Consider the following 17,970-nt stretch of genomic DNA (forward strand, 5'->3'; position numbering starts at 1 on the left):
GGAGGCTCCCATGAGACCCCTGCTTGACTCCCTGCACACCCCACTCACACAGTCTGGCCATGTTTGCTTACTGGTTTGTACCCAGGTTTCCCAGGGCAGTGTCTCAGATGTCTTGTTCCACAAAACCATTTATTCACAGTGCAGTAACACAGCAGCCTGAGCTGGTGCCTCCAAGGAGTACCCCCAACAAAGGATCCCATGGGCTTTTATCCCATCACAGTCTACCTGCACACAAATCTCACTCTTCATCCTCAGTCCCTGCTCTGGCTGTGTGTCCCAGTGTCCATTCACCCACCTCACTGGCACTATTCATCTTCATGCCCTTTGATGTCCAAGAGGTTGGCAATTCATGGCCTCTTGTCTCAGGCTCTCACCCAGAGCTCAATCTGCATCTGAACTATCTGCACCAGATGTATCTCTCAACAATGGGAAGGGACAACTACAACAAGAAAGCTCAGTATAACAGAAGTAGGTGGAAACCACTTAGAATTCCTGCTTTAATCATCCACCCTGTCAAGACCTCAGCTTCCCAAGTGACAGCAAGAACGTGAGATGAACCAAATGATCTTGCTGGGTTGTTAGGGTGTCAAGTGCCATTGGAAGAATGTAGATGGAAGTCCTTCCTCACCCGCCCCCTACTGCAGCCCTCTGCCCGTTACATCTTCCAAAATAAAGGCTAAACTGCTCTTTGCCAAAGATTCACAGCTGAAAAGGGGCAAATAAGCACAAATATATAATTTCCTTTCTGTGGTTTGGTACCTACCTATAAACATGCTATCTGAACAGCAGATTCTCTTAGGTCATTTATACTTCAGAAAGTATTCCCCTGCTACACAGGGTATGCTGGACAACTTCAACAGAAGCTCTGGAGCTGTAGTGGCACTGGCGGCAGATGTACACAGGCCTTACCAAAAGCAATGCATCCCAAGGATGCATGTAAGTGTGTACAGATGCTTTGTATTACTCAAAAGGGGAAAAATACACCAGCCACATAGGTCAGTTGCTTTCCTGTTTAAAGTACAATAGGTATTCTGGATTAAAATGATATGTCTCTATATGCATGAAAGATATGCCCTGGAACCTGTGGCAAAGGGAAGATGATAGTCACTAAGAGAAGGCAATTGCAAAGAATTTCACCTGTGAGTTGTTCTGGTCTGCCCCAAGGTTTCTTAATTTTTCTTCAACTGCCCTAGCCCACAGCAGTGGCTGTGAGCAGCATCACCTATGTCAGTGCTCTGACAGTCTGTAGCAGGGTGGACAGGTTAAAAATAAAGCAACAGATCACTGATGTCCACATAATACAGACACTGAAGTACCATCCACTGCTGCGACAATCCTGCCATGGGATAAATCAGCCTGTAAAACTGCAGGGCACCTTCCAGATGCAGGCTGAGAATTCTGCTCTGAGACTGTGGATCGCTGCCATGCAATCTGGTCTTCTGAAACTTCCCCTCTAAGCAGCACAAAGCCTGACCAACCCAGGAAGGAATGGAAACTCCCTGAGGAAATTTGCTGCTAGATGGTGTAACATCTTCATCAGCTGGCTTACTTGCTCATAATAAGACTTAAAACAATCTTTTAATGCAGATTTGGAATCTTCTTCTGCTGGAGGTCTTGATATGAAATCTCAGAGCTCCATTAAAAAAACCTCCTTTGGTTTTGTGTTTTTGTCATTGCTCTGAAGATAAAAAAAGCCCTCATCCAATGATTTTAGTATATTCCTGTGTGCATCTTAACTTTTCCTAGCTACTTTGACATTTCAGATGGATATAGCTTATGTCTACTTTCTGTACACTACATTTTCCACATTTGCAAATATTTCAATCCTATCAGCTTGTGTTGGCTCCAGTTTGAAGCTTTGATTTATTTCATTTTGAGCTTGTTCGGACTCTTCCCCTACTAATGTATGTTACGTAATGCTCTTCTAGAGATGACAGATGTGCATTTTCAAAAAGAGGATCCTGCATCTGTGTTTCAGTTTAGTTTACTGTAGCTTAATCAGTACTTTGTTAACAGCAGTATTTAAGAGATGTTATCAAGCCTCATGCACTTCACATGCACTTGTTAACTTGACAAACAAATCTAATCAACAGAGCTTAAGGGAGAGGAACTAACACTTCCTTTCCTGCAGTACCTTTCACATTTCACTTCTAATGTTGTACTAACCTTGAAAAGAGTCCTTGTATTCAGACCAGGCAGATATAATTCTGGATTATTGCTATTTACAGCTCTGAGTCTGCCCATGCATCTTGCACTGTTTACCAGCTTAGCTGTAACTTCTCCCTTTATTATCTCAGTTCCTCCTTTCCTCCACCAGCTAGTGCCCCCCAGCTAATCAGCTTCATTAAGTTCAAATATATTTTAAAATCATGTTATTGAGTAGTTGAAATCAAAAGAAAGACTTTAAAAGGGGACAAGAGTTTCTTCTGCAAGTTCCCCATCTTCCCTTTGAAAGTTTCTCAATATACAGGAATATACAGGTGTAGACTACACATAACCCACAGAGAAACAGAGCTATCTGCCAGCTCTGGCTAAGTCCTCTCCAAATAAGAATACAGTTATTTTTATGAAAGTAATACAACTAGACAAGCAAGCAGTTAAACTACAGTGAATGATGGTACCAAAGCTCTTAGCAACCCCTTCCCATGATTTCAATGGAAGCTGAGCAGCATCTGGACCCTGAAAAACAAGTTCCTTAAAAACTGTTCCCTTCAAATTAAATCAGCTGATCAATGCAATTATGAACCAGCTTGGTTAGCATTCAAGAAAACAAATGTCACTTCCCTCTGTTACAATAACACAATAGTACAGTCAGTACAGTCCCCTAAGAAACAAAGAAATTACTTTTGTCTGCTCCTGTTACTAATAGCAATTTACCTGCATCAGAAGCATCACTAATCAATCCTGATGTCCTGTGGAAAAAAACAAAGCACCAGGTGCTCCACACACACCTGGGGCAGTAAGCTCCTGCTACAGATGCAAAACCTCTTTAGCATCAGGAGTCTGCTGGTTCACAGACATTATTAAGAAACTCCCTTTGTATATTTTTTATTAGACAGATCATAATAACATCAGTAACAATCCCCGGGACAGTCTCAAACTACAACAAGCAAAACGAAAAAGAAGTAAAGCAAGAGTTTGATTCTCTACATTGGAAAGTCCTAATGATGGAGGCCGGGGAAAAGCAATAGACAGGACTCCTGTTTTCTCAGCCAGCAAATTCCTCTACTTGCTCCATTGAATTCCCAAATCTATTTGCATACGGGGGTGCCATTCACTCTCTTGCCTCAATAATCACCATTTCTCCTCACCCGTTCACATTAAAGACACCTTGCCTCTGAACAGAGCAAGTCTGGCACATGAATCCCACTCACAGCAAACTGTGAGTCCTTACAGCTTTGTGCAAGCAGGACATGACACCACAGCCTGTTTAGGGCTTGCCTTATCACTTTTAGCCGTGATCCCATCAACTCCCAGCACGAGTAGAGATTGGCTTCCTGGGAAATGAATGCCTCTCTCCAGAAGAGGCATTCTTCCCTCCAATTTGGCACTGAAGCCACCCTGCAGATCAAAAATTAGGATGTCTTCATCACACAACTTGAAATTTTTCCAGAAGATATGGATGAAGACTTGCTTCGTTACAATGCTCATTGTCAGAGAAGAACATGCCACAGTATTATACTCATTCCTACAGTTTCTGAGAAGAGCTGTCTTTCCCTTTTCACTACATGTCCAAAAGTGATGCACAGCAGTAACCTACATGGATTCCAGTGTGAACACAGCTTTGGGACTGGTTCACCAAGACTGCTGCAGCTGGCTGACTGCAATTGCAGATCATCCTGCAATCAGCACAGAAGGGTCCACAGTACAGCCACAGAATACAGAACCCCTCCCCTCATCCCTACCATGTGCAAATGCCAAACCCCACAAAACTGTGACATGCCTCAGAAGGACAGCAAGTGATATCAGGCACAAGGAAACACCCCAGACCTCCAGAGCAACTCCAAATCTATGGGGAAAAAAGCGCTCCATGTGACAATTGATATTTTTAAAAAGAAAATGTAATGAAGATTATAATCCAATGGAAGAAGAGACATACTAATACATATATAGACCAGAGAGAGGAATTTGCATCAATTGCTTGCAGGTAAATTTCTAGTCTAGTACACAAGTCCACATGATACAATGTAACACCTATAGATAATTTATGATCCTTTCCCATTCTTCATAATAACCATTTTGGTGCTCATAAAACTCTAAATCAGTTCTGAAATCCAAGGAAAAATTGCACTGTATTTTTATCTTCAAAATTATTAAAGATTATTTAAAAAATGCATACGCTTACATTGAAGACAACAAAAGCCTGGGTCTCTCAACCAGTATAAATATTTACAATGCAAGACAGTGATGAAACAGAACAGTCTAACCATTGTTCAGTGAGGACATTGCTCACATTCTATATTGTACAGAGATAACAACAATGTATTTTTAGGAAAATTCTGTGCTACATCACTTATTTTTCTTTACATCAGAGACAAACAGTTGTAAAAGCCATTTACAAACAACAGGCACCTAATCAACATTCTTCACCTTTGTTTAACTGCTACCAGGCAAAACACTCATCTTAAGGCAGAGTAAAAAGAATATACTATTGATTATATGATTCTGTGTTTTGAAGAAATGTGAAATCATTCCTTCTTTGTCTTTGAGTGAGTAAGAAATTTCCAAAGCCATGCACATAAGAATGTATTTCTTTTGAATGATTTACAAGTTAAATGTTAGGTAACTCTTTATTTATAGGTTCAAGTTGCAACATGTTTTTGCTGCGGAAGCATTAACAAAATCTAGATTTCTGGATCACTCTGACAAGCCTTAAACTCTGAACTCACATTCTTTAGGACTTGCTCAAAGCAACTGGAGAGCCCAAAACCAGAGTCTGCAAAAGTTCAAATGCAGAGTAAAAAGAGCAATGTACCAAAAATCCTGTATACCTAATTCTTCTGCTAACTTGCATATCACAGATGAGTTGAATTTCAACCATAAATTCTCACATTTTAAAGTACCCTGATTTCTGATGCCAAACTCACTACCAGAAATCATTTGCAATCCCCCAGATTTAAAAATTCTAAATACATGTTAAATGCAGAGAAATACCATGAGTCATTAAAGTATAACAGACTTTGGTGAGAATCTTTTATTGAGGAATATACTCAGGCATAGTATGTTTCCTTAAAGGCTTTATATTTCTATCTTTTTCCATTTTGATACCTTCTCTGTACATTTGCTACATCCAGGAATCCCCTGTGAAAAGGCAATGTGGGAAGGACCAACACTGGGACGTGCATGAGAACTTTCCTCCAGGCAGAACAACGTGCTGGGGGAGTAGAGTGCACACCTCACTGACAATGCTGCCCATCTTTATTTCAAGCATCACCGACACAGAGGTGTGCTCACTGGCTGTGGTTCAAGAAGGCAAATCATTGAAGTTCTTTGGTTTAGCCACTTCTGTGCAATGGAAGGATAACAGTGCTTCCACTTCCCATTTCCTGGCTGTTCCAGCCACACAGATAGCTTTTGTGGGGTGGCATTGTTCCTTACCATGGCAATGTACAGCACCTGGCATAACCAACAGCACAGACTGAAGCGCTACAGTAAGACAAGCAATAACAGCCATCACATCTGAGTCAGTCTCTCAGTTTCACACCTGCATTGCCACCAAAAATTGCCAGATCTTGATTTGAGAAAGTTGCTCGGCAGACAAACACGGTATTTCTCATAGACTTCAACATGAAAACTATGCCTATAGTTCAAGAACCTCTGTGTCATAGCATTATCATTAAAAAGTAAGGCTGTATAAAGCCCACAGACAGAGTCCAGGTCTGTGAACTGAACTAAATCCCTTCCAGTGCCAGAACAAGACAGCCTCTTCCAGCTGCAACCTTATCATGGGATTTGCTGGGTGGTTGAAAAGTCTGCATGTGTCTATCATATTTTAAGTGTCCCTGGTGTAGTTTAAAGGCCAGACAACTGTTCCCAGCTGGCTGACAAGCAGTCAGAGCCCAGCTCGCCGTGCCAGAGCCGACACGGACACGCGCTGGCAGCGCGTCCCTTGGCGCGGGTGTTATTGCACACCAGCCCACTGGCACGTGTGCGCTGCTTCTGCCGTCCTGCCCCCACAACAGCGCTCTGTGCCACCCGAAGGGACTGGCATTACTGAAACCCACAGACAAGGCATTCTTACCACAGTCTATAAAGAGCCATTCATCCCCACTGTACCTAAAATAGCCGCTGGATGCAATCATGAGATGAATACGTGACTGTGGATTCCTTTAAATCACTGCCTTCTTGCACAGACAAGGAAACACTGTCCAGCAGTTGCATCCTCACCCGTTGTCCCTGTTCTCAATTCAGCAATAAAGTGTTGACCCTTTCTGTCCCGCCCAGTATCAGTCCCTTCATTTCTAAAAGCATTTAGAAGTTTAGAGACTTTATGAGAAATTTAGAGAAACAGCAAAAAACTCCACCAATCCATTCCTATGCACTTGCAAGCCCTCTATAGAATCCTACTAAAGCAAACCCATCACAGCTTTCTACCGCCAGAATTACAGCAAAGTCCAGCTATCATCCACTAGCTGCTCATTGCCAGCCAAACACAGACACTGCAGAAAGCCACTGAAACAGAGTGAAGTACCCAGGTACAGAAAATGGTGCTTACTAATGAGAAACACTCAGAACCGCACAGGTCTGTTCCTTACTGCTGGAGAACAGGCTAACTTGCAGTGCCCTTCTGACCTACTCTTAAATGATTACCAGTTTTTACTCCAGCATGTGTTTTAAAGCAATCTACAAGTGTCTAGTAAGGGAGAGGGGAGGCCCAAGCCAGCAGACAGCAAAATTCTGTGGGACAAAAGGTGGTTTTGAAGGAACATGGTGGTAACTGGAGCAATACAATGGAATGGATACTGAGATGCTGTTGCGTATCTACAAGGCAGTAAAAGAAGCTGCTATATGAAGTTCTCCAAAAAGGAAAATAAAATTCAGGAGCATGGCCACATCACTTATGCCAACTGACATGTCACATTCTTCAACCCAATCACATTTAGAAGTGGCTTTTCTGTCTTTTCCCCAAGCACATGGTCTTTGCTTTAAATTAGTTTAAACAGGAGCCGGTGAGATGAGTCAAATGTGCTAAACGAGGCCAGTGCAACTCTGGTGCATACGAGCACTACTGTAAAACCTGAAACACTCATGAAGATAAAACCTGAAAGAAACAGTAGTTTTGATCAGGTATCTGTTGAAACTGAAAGCTAGAAGGAAAAATTTATTTATTTATCAAGCTAAAATATCATTAGTCCTCATGGAAAATCTACTGCTGGAGAAAAAGGCAAGCATCGAACCTGTTGAATTTCACATCAACAGCATCTTTCACTGCAGAGAGGAAAACCCACAGAACTCCACCCTAATCTCCTCCATGTTTTCCAGGACCCATACCTGCTGACTTTCTGGTTTCCTTCTCTAAGTAGCTACAATTACAATAATATTCAGGGACATTTGCTCTCCCAAAGAGCAGATGAAAAATAACTACAGACAAATAATTTGAACATCTATAGAGTTAGGTTAATGGAGAGATAACTGAGTATTTCTCTATTAATCATATTAAATGGCAAATGCAAGTTTGTTTTTTCTTTCTCAATTGAAAAAAAGAAAACTACCTCCCGTTCCCAATGCAGCAGAAGTTACAAAGTCAAGACAAAAATCTCCTCGATTTTCTGCTCACTTAAAACAGTTGGCTTGTTCAATTCCAGATAGTCCCAACTTTAGCACAGGCTCCCACACATGGGCTGTACAGCACATCAAGATGTTCACAAGGTATATAAAGACTAAAGATGTCTTCTGCTATTTCTGAAGTGACCAAAACACTGCTGCTTTCCTCTCAGAGGACCCAGTCATTCCCCTGAGTCTCTGGGCTGTACAGGCAGCAGCACTGTGCCTGGGAACAAGTGACCTTGCGCCTGGCACGGCGCTTCCCCACGGGCTGTGCTCTCTCTGGAAGAGGCACAAAGCCTTGAGCTCAGAGGAAGTTTCACTCCCTGTTTTTCAGGGACACATGCTGTTCAGTGAATGGAATTATCTGGCAACATTACCATTATCTTACAAAGAAATAATCTGGTACAAGCTCACATCCCCTACATTTGCTGCAGTTGTTAGAAGTTTCACATCTCAGCAAGGCCAGCTGATCTCTCACTGCCTCATTACAGACAACAGAAGTCAACTTAAGAAATCCACAAGTGGCTAAAAAGTACTCAGATCCCAATCTCAGGAGATGTGAAATACCTCAGCTGAAAAGAATGAAAAAAATGAAGAGCAAAGTTGCTACCATCAGTGTCAGAACAGCTGGTCTCCCTCTAGAATTACTTCTCCAAACACTGATTCTTTCCAGACTGGCAAAACCACTTCAGTCTCTGATCTTGTCGTATATGCAGGTTATGAATTAGAAGACTTCTCTAATTAGAGATCACCAGTGGAATTAGAAGGTAGATTATTTTTAGCAATTGTCTGATTGAGCTGGAGCTGTGCTCAGTTGCAAATTAGTTACTGCTTTTTCTAAGACTACATTTTACACTTGAATTTCCAATGCAATATTTAGTATCTCTTCAAAAGCCATCATCTACTAGCAAAGATGAAGCAGCTATCATACACCTAAGAAAGTACTTAACATCTTCAAATTTCTCACTCAAAGCCTAGAAAGAACAGCTAGGGGAGATGAAATCTGGAAAGGCAGAGCCTTCTTCACACTCCAGTGGTGAAGGCATTTGCAAGTTGGAGTGACCCATCCCTCTGCAAGCTGTCATGCTGGAGTGGCATCTTTTCGAGAAGGGGTCGTAGAAGGCCCAGAGACAGTGAAACACACTGTTTTTATTGCTCACCAAGTTAAAGCATGACTTAGCCTGGTAGTGATTTTTTTTCTTTTTTGGCACGTTACAATAGAGGAAGAAACAGAGGCCCGCAGAAGAAAGGCTTGGCTCAGAAACTTGCCAACTGTCCTTGACTCAGAGGGGTCGCTGGACACAGGGAATAAACAGCCCCTCAGAAAAGCAGGCCTGTGCTGCAGTGTGTCCATGTCACTGGCCTTGGTGGGATGCACTGCGTACAGGCAAGGTGCTTTCCACTCCCATTCCCTGCTGACAAGAATTACTTTCAGACTTGAAACCCAACAGTTTCATCATCTTATTAAATTCCCAATTCCTGGCTCAGATGTCTCTCATATGCATTAGTGAGATTACATCAACCACAAAGATCTGCCCATGAGCCACAAAGGATATAGCTCAAAAGCAATCACTCAGAGGTTGGATCATCAGCTCTCTGAGTTTCTCTTCCCTCATTCATAGAAGCAGCAACGTGAACTGTGTGACAAGGGATAAGTGTATGCTTTGTAGTGTCATGTGGAAAGGGAGATAACACCAGAGCATCAGGATGCAACTGGAAAACATGCCTTCCTTGAGCAGAGCATCTACCCTGAAGCAGAGCCATCCGTGCAGCCTCCTCCCACAAGGCACAGACAGCAAAGACAGGCTAAGCCAAACCCAGGCAGGTCTTACAGAGCACAGAGCCTTAATGCAGCAGCTAATGAGGACTTGAAAAGGCAGCTGACACACAGCCAAGCAGCACAATGCCTGCAGGGCATCACAGCCCTACCAAGTCTCTGCAAAACACCTGGAGTTCTGCATAGTGAGAACATGCCAACTAAAAAACTTCCCAGTATGCAAAGATGGATGAGACAGACCGAACACGTGTCCAAGCTGACAAGCAGAGCTCAAGCGGACAGAAAGCAAACAATCATAACAAATATCTAACAAGACACAATGAAAGATCACAGCCAAGAATAAAATGCATGAGGTATCTAATTCCCTCTCTATGTAAGGAACTGATCCTTCATTCTTTGCTCTCAGGCTGCTGGACCACATGATGCCATGCTTGCCAGGGTATCACTAACAAAGGAAAGTGAGTGAGAAATTGTATCTTGAATCACACATGTTCATCTGCAACTGAGCTGGGATCCTTGCCCTCTGGTTGGAGAAGCTGATACCAACACCACCAGTAAATAAAAGCCTAGGTCTGGGGCAGATACAAGTGCTTCGGGGTCCCCAGAACACCAGACACTCACCATGGGAGATCCTGGGAAGAAAAACACCACCAAAAGACTGGAAAGCACATGTCAGATTTACCCTACTGCCTTTGGTATGTAAATATACAGAGGAGATGCTTCCACACCTCACTAGCAGCATCTCAAATGCAGCCTTACTGAGCAGGGGTAAAATGCAAGGAGCACTCAGGCAGGCTTAGTACCAGGCACAAGGCTCTGGCAGGGCCATCTCCTGCTGCTTTGAAGCTGCAGATCTAATATATCACTTGCACACTGCCTCACTAGAGACAAAGCCCCACATTTCATTTAAGAAAGTAATCAGATGGATTAGGAAAGGTCAAAGAATAATAATTTTGAACTTTTAGCCATTTGGAAATTACAATAGTGTTGCAAGTTCTCCATGCTTTCCCTGGAAAACATCAAGGGCAGTTTTCCTATACTTCCAGGATAGCACAGAAAAAGATACTTATCTCTAAAAGGTCTCAGGAACTGCAGAGCTCTGCAGGTGTACTAGAGCAGGACTCCTTTTCATACTCTGCCAAAGCATGCAGCAGCACACACAGAACAATACAGAGAGCTTTCAAGCCGTGCAATTTTGCAATGATTGGTGAGAACTTCTGCAACATCAGAAACACTCAACTTGAGCAGTCTCAGTACGAGTTTCCTCCCCTGTCAGGTCTGACCCTAAGATAAAGGGTGCAAAATAGATGAAGATTGCTGTCAAAATAATCACAGAAACAACATACATGCCCCACAAAAAGGAACTGCTAAGAGGCAATATATAGTTTTCATGCCCCCAAAAAAGAAGATATTTCAAGGCTTCAATAGGAAAACACTGCATAAGAACACAAATGTGTTTAAAAGGCTGAAATCTGATCTTGTTTTTATTAGCTCCTGCTTCATTATGCCAAGAGCAAAGTTAAAACTCCCTTCCATATTTTAATCAAACCTGCTACTGTTCTTTGCTAATTCCCAAGATCAAGCCAGCTTGACAAGAATCATGTAATTTTACAAGGGTATCTCTCCTCCCTCCACCCCCTTAGTTTTCAGACATTAATTTTGTGAAGAACCTGATGCATCACGGCAGCTCTAATTTGGTAACAATACTTTGCATTTCTCCTAAGCTTTCAGAAGAAGGCCATTCCACAGCAGAAGGATTAGCACAGTCTGAGATCCTGCGTTTGGTGTCCCATGGTTTCATAGGGGCCACTCATCCATGTGGCCGAGCTTATGTTCAGAGAGTGCCATCTCCATGGGCTTCAGCACAGGGCGAGGCTGCAGTTCTCAGCTGTGACATTGCAATTGACATTCCATTCTTTCTGCCACATCTAAAGTTCCAGTAATTATGTGACATTTAGCCAACAGGTTCAGAAGTTACTGGCAGTGTGACTGCATAAACCCACTTCCCCTTAGAGAACAGGTTAAAAAATTTAAATAAAAATCCAAGAACCTTACAAATATCATGATATAGATGACAGCTGAGTTACAGGAAACTAAGGTGTGCATAGGTGAAGTAACTGAAACGGGAAAAACAGGCCAGGAGCAGGAAAAAGACTCAGATTTCCTGTCTCTCACAAAAAAACCCTTTTTAGCTGCAAGGGAACTTCCTCTTCTTTTTAAAGCTAAGCAGATTTTTTTCTTCTCATTGAAACAAGACAGCATTTAGTTCAGTATGCATTTATCATGCTTGGTGTAAAAAATCCTTTCCTCTAGAGATCACTTGCAATGTCAAAGAGCAGCAAATCTTCAGCCCACCTGCTTTTGTGGATTATATGCATGCACATACATACACACACAGACACCTTTTATAGAAGCAGTTTCATTGTAAATCGATGGTCACAGATTGCACTTGAGAAAAAACACTGACAACAACTGTCCTCCCTAGTCCTGGCACTTACAGCTCAGACTTGGCAGGCAAGCTCAAGATGATTATTCTAAAAGCTCTAACAATAATCACAGCTAAAAGGACATTTTGGATGCAGAACTGCAAGGGGAACTCACGTCATTTACTAGAAGAGAATGAAAAATCGAAGCCTACTGTCAACTTCAGAAAGAGTCAGACTGCTCCCATGAGTGTTTTCTTCTCTGTCATCACCTATGGTAAACTATTACCTCACGCTCTTCACATTCCTCTGGTATGCCAGACTTCACCACGCCTGTGTATGAGGAACCAAAAAGCCACTGCCAACTTTCACTTTCTATCCACTGTAGCAGAGTTCATCATGCTGTAAAATGCAAGCCCCTTAAGAGTGGCTTGCTGAAGGAGGGCACGGAAAATATGCAAGGAGACAAAACTACAGTCAGACAGAGTCATTTGCAAGAATTTATTGCTATAATGTGGCCCATGTTATGAAACCATGGCAGAGCCCTGTATTGCATCACTTCCTGTTCTCTAATCCATGAATCTTCCCATAAATATTTATATGCACATAGAAAAAAATACATAAACAGAAATATGCCACATTTTTCCATTAGCCTTTCTCTTCTGACTGATGCATTCGTAGTTACAAGAGATTATAACAAGGATTGGCATAGTAGTGAATCACCCCCAACAGGACACTGTGCTTTTACAACTAGAAATAGAGGGATCAGAGAGATTAATCCTCTGTCCTGGATGAGACAAGGAGCCAGTGACAGGGAAAGCAAATATAAATAGGCAGAGAAGGCTTTGTCTTCCTACAGCTCCCACTGGTGCTGAAGGAGTCTCTTCAACAAAGAAATGCTTTAGGAGACCTTTATGGGTGACATTAACCAAAGACATCCCTTTTGAAAACCCTGCAGTAATCTGGAGATGAGGTGTTCCCACCAATAATCCTGTGACACCAAGGACAGTAAAGGCCAGGTCCACTGCCAAAGGAACTGCTTACAGTAGAAGATCTGACTGAAAACTTCCTCAGTATTTATAGGGGAGGTTGTTCAGAGTCAATTTGTTGCTTCCTTCAATTAATGGTACTCAAATGGTCCTCTAGAGGCAAAATGCACCTAAATCCCATGTCTAGAAGCCAGTTTCTAGTTTCAGTCCTAGGAGTCATGGCAACGTGTGGACCCTCACACATCGGTGTGGTGTGCCCATGGAATTTCTTGTGAAATGAGAAAGCAGAACTTCAAATTCAAGTCTAGCAACAAGAACAGAGGCACAACTCCCTTTCTCAAGCTGCACAACGGCACAGAGTTATTAGCAGTAAGTAAGTCCGAGTGACAAATTATTCTAGTCATTACAATCAACAGATCAGACCCAGGGGAAGCCTAGCTATTTATTCAGAAGCATTGGGGTTTTTTTCCCTACAGATACTCTTCCTTGCAGGCCCAGTACACACACTAAAGAGGAACCAAAAAGCTTTTTGAAAATAAAGCACATTTGAGAGAGAGAGAGGCACAAAGGATTAGTACACTTTTTAAAAAATGAGCAACTTTATGAGTAAACTTGAACCATATTCTTTTTTTTCTTCCTTTTTTGGTTTGTCACCTTCTAGCTTCCTTACCTTCCCCTATTAACCAATTAACCCTTTGATTCAAAGGAGGAAGTATCTCATCCTGTGTCAAGGACACAGGATGAGTTTGACAGAAGCCAAACTACCAGCTCAGGAAAGAACAGCTGACAACATTTTCATTCCTTGTAATGAACCTCTTATCTGGATGGCCCATAAACACATGATCTTACTGAAGCCCAAACTGGGAGACAAACTCTGTCTTAGCTGAGGCAGCAGTGACCTGTTAAAGGATGTTCTTAAGTCCAATGCATGTTTTCCCAAGGAGAAACTCTGGTGCTGTTGTTCACCTGCAGCCTCACCTGCAAAATGGACTGGTCACATGTAATTCTGTCCCGATGCCCTTTGAAGGGCAGATATCAAGGCATTCCCAACTGATACACAGGATTTACCTACCCCCAAAATATACAACATTTATATTCCATATGAATTTTGGCCACGCATTTTGCAAGGTTTACAGCTGGGATCCTTAAATGAGTCTCCATGGATAAAGTGCTCATCTGCTGCCTTTATTTCATATAACTATGGAAAATCTCAGCCACACTTTCTAGAACCTTTCACTATTTTCCACCCATGACATATATACATACTACACATAAGTAATATATGTGTATTTTATCTAAAATTTCCAACACTGTTTTCAGTTGAGGCCAATCAACCACGACATTCTGCCAGGTCAAATTCAAAATTTGCTACTAAGCCCCCCACCTCGCCTGCAGGTACCAAATGTTGAGCTCCAGAGTGGCACTCATTTCAAAAGACAGAGAAGTTTAATAGTCATTGACAAACACCTTTGATCTATATCAGCCCAAACAGGATAACCAGCAGAACATATAATAAAGGCCAGCCTTCCTTCTCAGTCCCTGGGGAAAAGAAATTGCAAGCACTAGAAACTGCTGATGGTTGAGAGCTCTTGCTGTTGGTGAACTGTCTGGCTGTCTGGTGATGAGTTACATTTAAGAGTAACAAAGCTCTTAAAGCATAGCTTTAATTGCAAAAAGACCAGGCTTCCAAGAGCTCTTGTCCATTTACCTACCCCAGAATCAATAAACAAACACTATGTAATCCATTATTTGGGTTTTTTTAATGCTTCACATGAATGTGGATACCTTGATAAATCCCACAAAAACATTGTGGAAAATAGTGAAAAATAATCTGGTTTAGAAATTAAGAGTTCTTTTGGGAAGTTTTCAGTAAAATCCAAGCAGAACTAGTAAAACTGACCCTATCTCAGCAAAGAGCATTTCAACAATCTGGAGCTGTGAAAATTCACAGTGAACAAAGCCCACCCAGCAAGTGTAATGCCAGCTCTGCTGTGCTACTTCGAGCTGCCACCAGATCTTTGCAGTCATTCCACAAGTCAGCAAAACAGAAGTCCCAGCAAACCCTGCATGAGCTCTGTATCACTATGGAAATTAATACAGTGAATGAGATGTGCAATCTACATGGCTCACACAGCTCCTGCAGCAGCCAGCACTAGATGCTCCCAAGAAAGAGCTGGCACGAGCAGGAAATGGAGAACTCATCCCCCAGGAAGATTTCCCCTCTAATACCTTATGCCCTGCAAGGGAAGTTTTCCCCATATTTCAAGTTTTTATTCCTTATAGCCTTCTACAGCTTTCATAGTCACTATTTGTCTGCCCCACACAGACACAGTCCAAGCACAAGGTTGTTCAGGGTTCCTGAAGCTCCTCCTTTCAATGCCTGTTAATTTTTTATGGTCCATCTACTGGCTCTTAAAGAATGCCAGTTAAACACTTCTACAGGATCAAGAGTTCCTTATTTTTGGGGGGGGGGGGGGGGGGGGGAGGGTGGAAAGGCAGAACAAGAGCAAAACAAAATAAAAATAATTAGGAAAAAAAAGAAAATATCTCATTCCTGTTTTCATTTTTTCCTGGCAGACAGCCACGTACATTCTATTATTCACACTTTTTGAAGCTAGCTATCAGGCAGGCCCACTGGGGCTGACTGAGGTACACAGCAGAAAAGATCCATAGCAGGAAACTGCTTTTTCTTACGCAGCAGGATCAATTCAGGGCTTGTAACAACCACCTCCAACTCCTTCCTTGAGCAGCATTTTTACTGGAAGTTGTCACATTCCTGCAGTGCCCTGCCTTCCCCACTGATGTCAGTGTTTGGAAGAGCAGTGAGGAAATGAGTCTGTCAGACACTTTGGTACATTGCCTATAGTACCTGTGACAGCCTCAGCAGCTGGGAAGGCCTTTCACCCTTGAACATGTGAGAGTTGCTTGTCCAAAATAAGTTTAAATTAAACAAACAAAAAAGACCCCCCAAAAATAAACAAACAAAAAACCCAAAACATCAAACTAAAACAAACTCATCCTGAAAATACAGAAAGTTCGTCCAGCATGCTGAATTAATGTATCCTCAGAACAGCTAAGACTGCACAAAAGCAGTCTGGGAACAGGTGTATTTTCTAGTACTAGACCTCACCTGAACACCTCCAACAATTCTAGTCCCATATCCATACACTGAGGCACGAAAAGCACGCAGCTTTTCTTCCAATGTGACACCCCAAAACAGAAAATCACTTCTTTTTAACTAGTTTATCTCTATAAGCAGAACTTCTGGCTAGGACTAGCTGAAATCCAAGTAAAAAAAATATAATCAAAAGAACAACAGAAAACCCAACAACAAATATTGAGTGAATTGTTAATTTCTTAAGTTTGCATTAGACCTAAGTCACACCAAGTTCCCAGCAAAAGGCCAGTTGTTCAGACTTCCACAGCTCTACCATTTTCAGCAACCACAGCAGAATCAAGTCTCACTTTCTCTGAGCAGCTACAAGGTTGCTCTGAGGAGAATCTGGCACCAAACAGTTTGGGCTACAGCTGAGAAGCCGCAAACAGCCCCAGCAGGTATTATTCATACCCTCGTGCCAGGAACATTGATATTTCCAGGAACCCTGGTCCTCAGGCAGGCTTAGCAGAACTCTGCATCAGTAGAAATTGATCAACGTTGACAGATTTCAAACAAAATATCTTAGGTCTAATAAATAAAGTGTTTTTCAAAGAAAACTTTTCTCTGAAAATGTTTGACTAGGACTATTGCTAGATCAATCTCAGCCTCATCTGACACTACTCCAAACCAATTTTAGAAGCACAAATTCATAAAGACTGCTGCTGCTTCAGCTGAAGCGTTACTGTCAGACCGGCTCTCTCCCACCCCCATCTTCCTTCCAGTATCTCTTTCCACCTCCACTCAAGCTCTAGCTAAATTGTCCTTGCTATGTTTATGCTGCTGGGTTATTACACAGATTCGCGATGCCTGGAAATAGACCAGTCCTTTGCCCACTGCAGAGCTGAGCCGTGCCCTCCTGCACTGCAGCTTGAGACCAACTGATTTGGCATTGGCACACTGTAATTCTCGCTTTGCTTGCACTTTCAGCGTACCAAAAGGAGGCGAAGTTAAAGTGTTACAGTTTGGAACAACTCGAGCATTACTCCGCCTGCCAACTAGCTCCAAGAAGCATGAAGGAATTCTGACCATTCCTTAGTCTGCCGTGAAACTTCACGATTCCTTACGAACGCGTTGCTACCAGCACACCTTGTGCACTGTTTGTATCTCTGTTCCACGCTGCTCACGGAACGCGAATTCGCGTCCTCCTCCTAACGGGACACCTGGAGCAAACGCGGTCCCGTTCCCACCGCTGATCCGCGCTCGGTTTCCCCGAGTGCAGCAACACTAATGCTCCCAGCGCCAGCAGCAGCAGCTGAGGCTGTGCAGACAAAGACGGCGGAGGTGGGAAAGCCTCTTACCAGAGAATTAGGTGCCGCTTCCCCAGCTCCGCCGGCGGAGCAGCCCTGAACGCGGCGCGCCCGCCCCACGGTGCCCCCAGTCCCGGCCGCCGCACGGACCCGCGGGGAGCCGGGCCGGGCCCGCCCCACCTGCCGGACCCTGCGGGGCGAGCGGCTGCCGGCGGGGCCGGGACGAGCGGCGGCCGCGGGGCAGCGACCCGGGCAGGCGGCCCCCGCACCAGCCCGCCCCGGGCCGGCCCCGGTACCCGGCCTCGGTACCCGGCCTCGCGGCGCCGGAGGGGCGCCGGACCCGGCTCGACCCCCGCGGAGGAAGCGGCGGCTGCCCGCGGCCAGGGCGGCGGCCGAGCCTACCTCGGTGGTGCCCCGCACAGGGCCCGGGCCGGCGGCTCCTCCTCCGGCTGCGGCGGCTGCTGCTGCCCATGCCCGGGGCCAGGGGGCGGCGGGCCGCGGGGCCGGGAGGCTCCTGCGAGGCCGCTCTCCCCCAGCTCTTCCCCGGCTCCTGTTTACCGCGGCTCCCCGGCCGGGCTGCCTGTCAGCGCGCCGCCCCGCCCCGGCCCGC

At 43.8% G+C, this 17,970-nt stretch overlaps 1 protein-coding gene across 2 annotated transcripts in view; it reads right to left on the reverse strand.

The window, feature by feature from the left end:
• Positions 1 to 17,970, reverse strand: part of MARCHF8 (membrane associated ring-CH-type finger 8) — an 88,119-nt gene extending 70,149 nt beyond the window's left edge. For both annotated transcript variants that reach the window (XM_058810407.1, XM_058810405.1), the window contains exon 1: positions 17,763 to 17,970. The gene's annotated coding sequence lies outside the window, so the exon portion shown is untranslated. The remainder of the gene's footprint in view (positions 1 to 17,762) is intronic.

Source organism: Ammospiza caudacuta, chromosome 9 (assembly GCF_027887145.1).
Source record: "Ammospiza caudacuta isolate bAmmCau1 chromosome 9, bAmmCau1.pri, whole genome shotgun sequence".
NCBI lineage: Eukaryota > Metazoa > Chordata > Aves > Passeriformes > Passerellidae > Ammospiza > Ammospiza caudacuta.